This window comes from Euprymna scolopes, chromosome 7 (assembly GCF_053919585.1).
Source record: "Euprymna scolopes isolate OS-2025 chromosome 7, ASM5391958v1, whole genome shotgun sequence".
NCBI lineage: Eukaryota > Metazoa > Mollusca > Cephalopoda > Sepiida > Sepiolidae > Euprymna > Euprymna scolopes.
The window spans coordinates 134641690-134649163 of record NC_136488.1 but is presented as its reverse complement, the minus strand read 5'-3'; the positions used below and the strand labels follow the sequence as shown (position 1 = coordinate 134649163).

The window sequence follows — 7474 nt, the reverse complement described above, 5'->3', positions numbered from 1 at the left end:
GTACAAGAATATTCACATTCTTTACAAGAATATGGCTTTTCACCATAGTGCACACGAATATGCTTTGCGAGGGTGGATTCATCCGAACAACCATAGCCACATATTTTACATTGATAAGGATTGTCTTTGGTGTGTTTTTTTATGTGTTTTGCCAAAGCTGATTTAGAAGAGAAAGACGAGTCACACACTTCACAAGAATATGGCTTCTCTTTAGTTGATTTTTCCATTATTTTGTTGTGTTTGGAATTAAATAATGAATCAAAATTATCATTAAACTATTTCGTCCTGCAAGGAATGTTAGAGTTTTTATTACAGCCTAAAATTCATTGAGTTATTTTATTTTGCTTCTTTGCATGAAAGTCATCAGACATGTATCATCCAAATTTAATAAACCAAGTTCATGGAAATATTCAATGGAAAGGAAAATATACATAAACAGATTACAACATTTTCTTTCTCGATTCTGATTCGATATATCACTTTGAAGTAAACATTCTCAAAACATGCCTGACAAAAATTTGGTTTGCTTAAAAAAACATCCTAGGATTCAGCATCTGTTTTATTTTTTTTATAATTTACAAAGCTTTTCTTAAATTGTATACGCCAGAGAAAATATTTTACGATAGATTTCACTTTTCTTATTCCATATACGAAAATATATTGTAAATCCAAGAAAATGATGATCTCTCCAAATTCACAAAACAGGACCACCTATGAATAAAAAAAATGTTACCATATTATTTTATTACTTACATTTTGGAACATTTAATTTGTTTATTATTACAATTGCATTTAACTGAAAACAACATGGGAAATTACTGTGGAATATTATAGTATAAAATCAAAGATTTTTGTGCATGATGCATGGCCTTGCATATAAAGGCATTGGTTAAAAAATATTTGCAGATAATGTTCAAATCGTAATTTATGAATTTATATAATTTGTATCTGAATGACAGAGAAAGAAAATGCGTCAGTTTGATTCTGAATGACAAAGGCTGCATACGTCAGATTTTAACTCTAAATTTAAAAGGTAATAAGTATCATGTTTGAATGAGAGCTGAGGAAAATGATTTTTTTTTCATTAAATCGTTTCATCAAGAAGTGATGCTGGGAGTCAATTTGATTATGCAACTTGAAAATTCAAATTAGCTACACTTGACTTGAAAGATGGAATATCTAATGATCTGAGAAATTAACCATATCTTGTCGGCTCATTTCTTTATTTTTTACAATCTTGAAAATGAAAAAAAAAAATGAATTCCTAAATTACTAAGAAAAAATAATAAAAAAATGGGATTATTTCTACTAATGGTTAATTTGGGGAAGTACAAATGGGCAACATTACAAAAAACAAAAAGAAACAAAAGTAGATGGGATTTACATCCTACCCACCATAATTTCTTTTGACTATTATTGTAGTTTGATATGCATTAATATGCATATCAATGAATTAGTTGTGCGATACAGACGTTATAAAGAGACCAAAGATGAAAGAACAGGTGTCATGTGGTGGCAGTGAAGAGAACAAGACAAATGTAAAACGTTGTGTGCATGCTGACAAAGTTGATGCAACCGAGGTGAAGGTGGATTTTGGAAAATTATCATCATCATAGAAATGGAGGGAATAAATTACAATTACAATTATTTCTTTTGAATCATTGGATGCGCATTTGAAAGGTGGATTTTGTGAAAATTTGTGATGGAATAAAGAAATGAAAATACGATTTCAGTCACAGTTTTTGAAAATTATGGACCTTATGAAATGGATAGATTAAAATTTGATTTTGCTAAAACTTTATGAAAGTTATCGTTGTTGTAAATGGAGCGATTAAAATACAATTCAGATCGAATTTTATGATAATTGTCGTCCTGAAACGAAGAAATTAAAATAGAATTCCATTTGAACTTTATGAAAATTGTCATCATCATGAAATGGAGAGATTCAAATACAGTTCAAGTCAGACTTTTGAGACCTGCGTCACTAACTTATTAGGAGAACTAAGTTACAATTCAAGCCAGACTCTTACTTTTTTTTTAGAATTGGTGTCATTGTATAGTGAAAGGTAGCTGTGTCTAGTCATGTAGTGAGAGCCAGCTGTATCTAGCTGTGTAGTGAAGTCTAGCTGTGTCTAGCAATAAAGTGATAGCTAGCTGTGTCCAGCCGTGTTTGAAAGGCTAATTGTGTTTAGCTGTGTTTACAGAAAAGGTTAGTTTTCTCTAGCTAGTGTTTAAAAGAAGGGCTGGTGGTGTCTAGCCAGGTTTAAAGGAAGGGTTGATTGCATCTAGTCAGGTTTAAAGGAAGGGCTGGTTTTGTTTAGCCACGTTTAAAAGGCTGGTTCTGTCTAGCCGGGTTTAAAAGGCTGGTTGTGTCTGTGTTTAAAAGGCTAGTTATATCTGCGTTTAAAGGGTTAGTTGTTAGTATTTAAAGGGCTAGTTGTGTCTAACTGCTTAAAAGGCTAATTGTGTCTGTGTTTAAAGGGCTAGTTGTGTGTGTTTAAAAGGCTAATTGTGTGTGTTTAAAAGGCTAGTTGTGTGTGTTTAAAAGGCTAGTTGTGTGTGTTTAAAAGGCTAGTTGTGTGTGTTTAAAGGGCTAGTTTTGTCTGTGTTTAAAGGGCTAGTTGTGTCTGTTTTTAAAGGGCTAGTTGTGTCCATGTTTAAAGGGCTAGTTGTATCTGTATTTAAAGGGCTAGTTGTTAGTATTTAAAAGGCTAGTTGTGTCTGTGTTTAAAGGGCTAGTCATGGTTAGCTGCATTTAAATAACTAATTTATCTAGCCGTTTTTAAATGATAATTTGTGCCTAGCCCTGTTTGGATGGCTAATTGTGTCTAGCTGTGTTTAAAGGTTTAGTTGTATTTAGCTATTTTTAAAGAGCTAGCTGTGCCTAGCAATGCAGTCAGGGCTAGCTATGCCTGGAAGCCCTGGTGATATGAGTGTCAATCTGGGCACAGGTTTATGTGAGATAATCTTTTAAGAGCATGGTGGTGTGTAGTTTGATATGCTTGATTGGCATATCAATATATGTGCTAAAAAGACCTTATTAAACACTGGAGGCAAGAGCATAGGGTTTGAGTAGTTGGCAGTGAAGCGATCAAGACGATTGTAAAAAAATCATGTGCATGCTGTCAATTATATTTATTTTGGTGCTAGTGCACTTACTGATCCACGCTATTTTTTAAATCATATTTCCAAGTTTAATTAAAGTTTTATCATATATTTATTTATTCAATTGTAAGGTTAAACTACAGAATAGGTACAAAATACCTTCCCCTCCCCATGTTAAGAATGGCTTTTTAAATAAAAACATTATTGTTTCAGTACGGATCAATAAGTGCATGAGTACCATATTTATTGTTACAACACATTAAGAATAAATCAAGTCATCGTGTTAAAAAGTAAATAAATAAAATAAATTGATGCTCTTAATAAATAATTGTTTTAGTTTATTTTTTCAATTAATAAAATTGTCAGTAATCAGTGATTTTAACTGATTTTTTTACACTTAAAATGTATATTTACTTTTATTTGAAAAGGATTAATTTAATTTATCACTACGGCATCTTCAAAAATACAGAAATAAAAGTATACTAATGTTTCAATTTCTCCACAAATTTAAAAATAATTTTGAAATTTTGAACTCCTGCAGAAATTCTGTGCACTGCCTTATTGTTTGTTTTGATTCAGCAGAGACCAGTTTCTTTTACTGAACTTGCTTTTTGGACATACTTAAGCAATTCAATATCGTAAAGTTTTACTAATTATCTTTGAAATAGTATCAGAAAGCTAATATTTCTCTTTTTTTAATTTTTTTATTTTAAACGGTGGTCACCACTTATCAAGGCCAGGAAGCCACTCAGGGATAAGGGTTATTGCAACTACAGTACGTTAGTGTGGAGATTTAATGAAGTGTTTACTTAAGAGGGCGGTTCATTAGGAATTTGTTAACGTTGGACTTGAAGACATCCAAGTTGTAGTCAGGTGGGAAGCAGGCAGACGGAACAGAGTTCCACAAGCATGCAGTTCTAAGAAAGAAGCTTTGTTCATGGAATCCACGTTTTGATTTAGGCACAAATAAAGAGTGGGGGAAATTTTTCACAGTGGATTCAGGTAGACGGGTGTTTTTTGTGAAAGATTGGCGAGGGGGGACCAGAGAGTTAGTTATTAAATTAATTTATTTAACTTTTAAATTCCCAAGTTTTCATAACTGCCACAAAAACATTTTTGATTAGAACTTTTTTCACATGTAAAAATAAATTGTTTTTCTTTAAGAGAAAAACTCTAGGCTTTAATCTTTCAAACACAATCAAAAAGTAAGTAATCCGAAACTTATAAAAAAAATTATAAGCTGGTTTTAAAAATTATGGGGCCTATCAGTTTGCACCATTAAATTGCATGTACCTGATAAATTCTTACTTCTGTAGTTTCAAAAATATTTTAAATTATAATTTCTTTTTATTATGAGGGGCGTGCAATAAATAATGCCCCGTGACCCACTTCCAACTGCAGTAGAGCAACGAAACTTGGCACAGTTATTAGTCTTTTTCTACATAGGAACCACCCAGAGTTATACATTTCTCCCATCATTTGATGCAGCTCTGGAGACCGTTTTTGCAGAACACCCCAGGTTGGTCCTCCAACCACAACATAACTTCAGAAATCAAGGCTGCATCATCTGGGAAACGCTTTCCTTTCAAAAACAACTTCATGGCTGGGAAGAGATGAAAGTCAGAGGGTGCAAGGTCACGATAGTAGGGAGGATGGGGAGGATTTCGGAACCACACGCCCATACTTCTGATCTGGTGACATGCAAGTTGTGAATCGGAGCATTGTCCTACAGGAGGAGGGTACCTTTGCTGATCTTGCCCCGCCTCTTGATTTTGATAGCTTCCCTTAATTTCCTCAAAAGTGAAGCATAATAGGCTCCTGTAATTGTGGTACCCATTGTCAGGAAATCTGTCATCACTACTCTGTCCTGGTGCCAGAAGACTGCAAGCATAACCTTGCCAGCAGAGGGTGCACCCTTGCCTTCTTTGGAGGTGGTGAGTCCAAGAGCTTCCACAGCATTGACTGGGCTTTGGTCTCTGGATCATAGTGATGGACCCAGGTTTCATTCTGTGTAATCAGTCTTTTGAAAATCTTTGACTCATCTTCTTGGCACATCTCCAAATTCATCCTCGAGCACTCAACATGTTCTCACTTCTGGAATGGTGTGAGCAACCTGGGAATCCATTTGGCAGACACCTTATGCATATGCAAATGGTCATGAATGATAGTTTCCACAGACCCTGTACTAATCTTGACATCTTGGGGTATTTGGCAAATAGTAATGCGCCGATTTTCCAAAATGGCAGCCTCAATTTGACGGACAGATGCCTCATCAATGGCAGAAGAGGAGGGGGGGCGACCAAGTCTGGGAGCGGTTTCCACAGACTTCCGGCCATGTTTGAATCCATGCTGCCAGCGTTTTACAAAGTCATATGATGGGGCATTATCATCATAAGTTTCCTTCATTTCATCAAAAGTTTCCTGTGTTGTGTGTCCTTTCAAATACAAAAAACGGATCACTGCTCGGGGCATTACTTATTGCACGCTCCTTGTACAACAAAATTTAATTAATTAAACGAAATTATTACATTTTGTGCGACCTATATTTTTGAAAATCAGCAGGCATTTGTGTTTACATTTGAGTGAAGACAAACGTTTTTTTTTTTAATTCAAAATTATTTATTGACAATTAATTAATTTCAAGCTATTTCAGTATTTAAAAAAAACAGCAACCTTTTATGGGGAAAATATAAATCATAAATGATGACGCAACATATTTTAACCTCTTATTTAAATTAAAGTAGACCTTATTCGGCAGTTTAAAAATTTAAGAATCCATTTAAAAAAAACTTTGTTGAATATGTTATTAAAAAGTGGATTATTAAGTCTTTAAACAGCTCCATAAGGTGTATTTCAGTTTAAATATAAGGTTAAAATATATTGCTTCATCATTTGTGGTTTGTATTTTGTTCTCATAAAAGTAAACAATATATATATATATATATATATATATATATATATATATATTTAAGTATGTATAAATAAAAAATCAATACGAAAAAATATATAAATGTTTATATCTTTTCAGCATTTATTTCCTGTGTGTTGACGTGTAGGAATACAAAAAGTCTTTTGAAAAAAACAAGAATGTTTCCTTCAAAAGTACATATTTTCGAGCGATCCTTCGATCTTCCTCAGTGATATATATTAGGTGCTTCAGTTTATTGCTGAAATTGAAGACACCATTTTTTTTCCACGCACTTGCTAGTAAAATTTAAGGGATATATCATTGAACGTTTACTTCCGGAAGGTGAAATAATAAATTTATTATTAATTTATTATTTTACACGCATATGGTGGTGGAGTCATATCTAGCCGAATTTATGTGGCAACAAAAGTTTGGAGACAGTCCACTATGAAGTATTTTAGAGTTGATTAAAGAACTGTACCCACTTCCCAGTAAAAAAAAAAAAAACACTTCCCCGTTAAAAAAGAAAAAAACAATCATTTAAATTAATTTGTTGTTTACATTTATTTATTTGTTCGAGAAAAAAAAAACTATTTTATACAAATCCAATTTAAAATTATATTTTTTTTCGCAAACTTTTCAATCAATGTTTTTACAATTATTTTGATAAATTTTTAAACCATTATGAACATGTCATTTCATTTTCTGTTTTTAATAATAATAAAAAAAAAATGATCCATGAAAAACTTTCCCGTTCTCATTAATTAAATCGAAACATTTCCAATTAAACAATTATTTTTTTGCTATTTATTTGCGTGAAAAAAATGTATTATTTCCCTTTCCAGAAGTAATCGTTCGGCCAGATAATGATATTGCGTGGAAAAAAAATGGCGTCTTCAATTTCGGCAATAAACTAAATATCTATATTAACCAGAATTGAATTGTACGACAAAATATAACTACTTATTATCGTAGTCCGAAGCAATAAAAACAAAACTACCAAAACTTACCTATATTCATTCAGTGGATTCGGTTTGTTACTACGATCGGGAATTGTTCGGTTGTTACAATTTGGCCATTTTGATTTAACAAAACGTTTTATCCTCTTTGTGTTTTCGGACTGAAAAACTGCTGTTCTCTGATTGGATAATAATTTCCAGTATTTTTCGGAAATGTGTCAGCATTAACAACATGTGAGCCTGTCTTCTTTATAATAGCGAAAATTGAAATATTGAATTTCAAATGAAACCATGGTACTGTTGCATAATTTGACCCAAATTCTCGTGAATTCCCGTCAAGCATGGATCGGGCGAGACCGGAAATCGCCGATTTCAGCCGAGCGCGTCGTAACAGACGCAGACTAAAAAAAAAAAAAAAAAAAACCCTAAAAACAAACCGGAAAAAATACAAATGCAAATAATAAAAATAAAAAAAATAAAAAAAACTACCTTGAAAAATGAA

At 32.7% G+C, this 7474-nt stretch overlaps 1 long non-coding RNA gene across 1 annotated transcript in view; it reads right to left on the bottom strand.

Annotated features, from left to right (window-relative positions):
• LOC145279974 (uncharacterized) overlaps positions 1 to 7161 on the bottom strand; it is a 7461-nt gene extending 300 nt beyond the window's left edge. Inside the window, exons 1-2 of the long non-coding RNA XR_013868511.1 lie at positions 7024 to 7161; positions 1 to 711 (exon numbers count right to left, since the gene is read on the bottom strand). The exon at positions 1 to 711 is cut by the window's left edge and continues 300 nt beyond it. This is a non-coding gene — a long non-coding RNA (uncharacterized LOC145279974). The remainder of the gene's footprint in view (positions 712 to 7023) is intronic.
• Between the last annotated feature and the right edge of the window lie 313 nt (positions 7162 to 7474).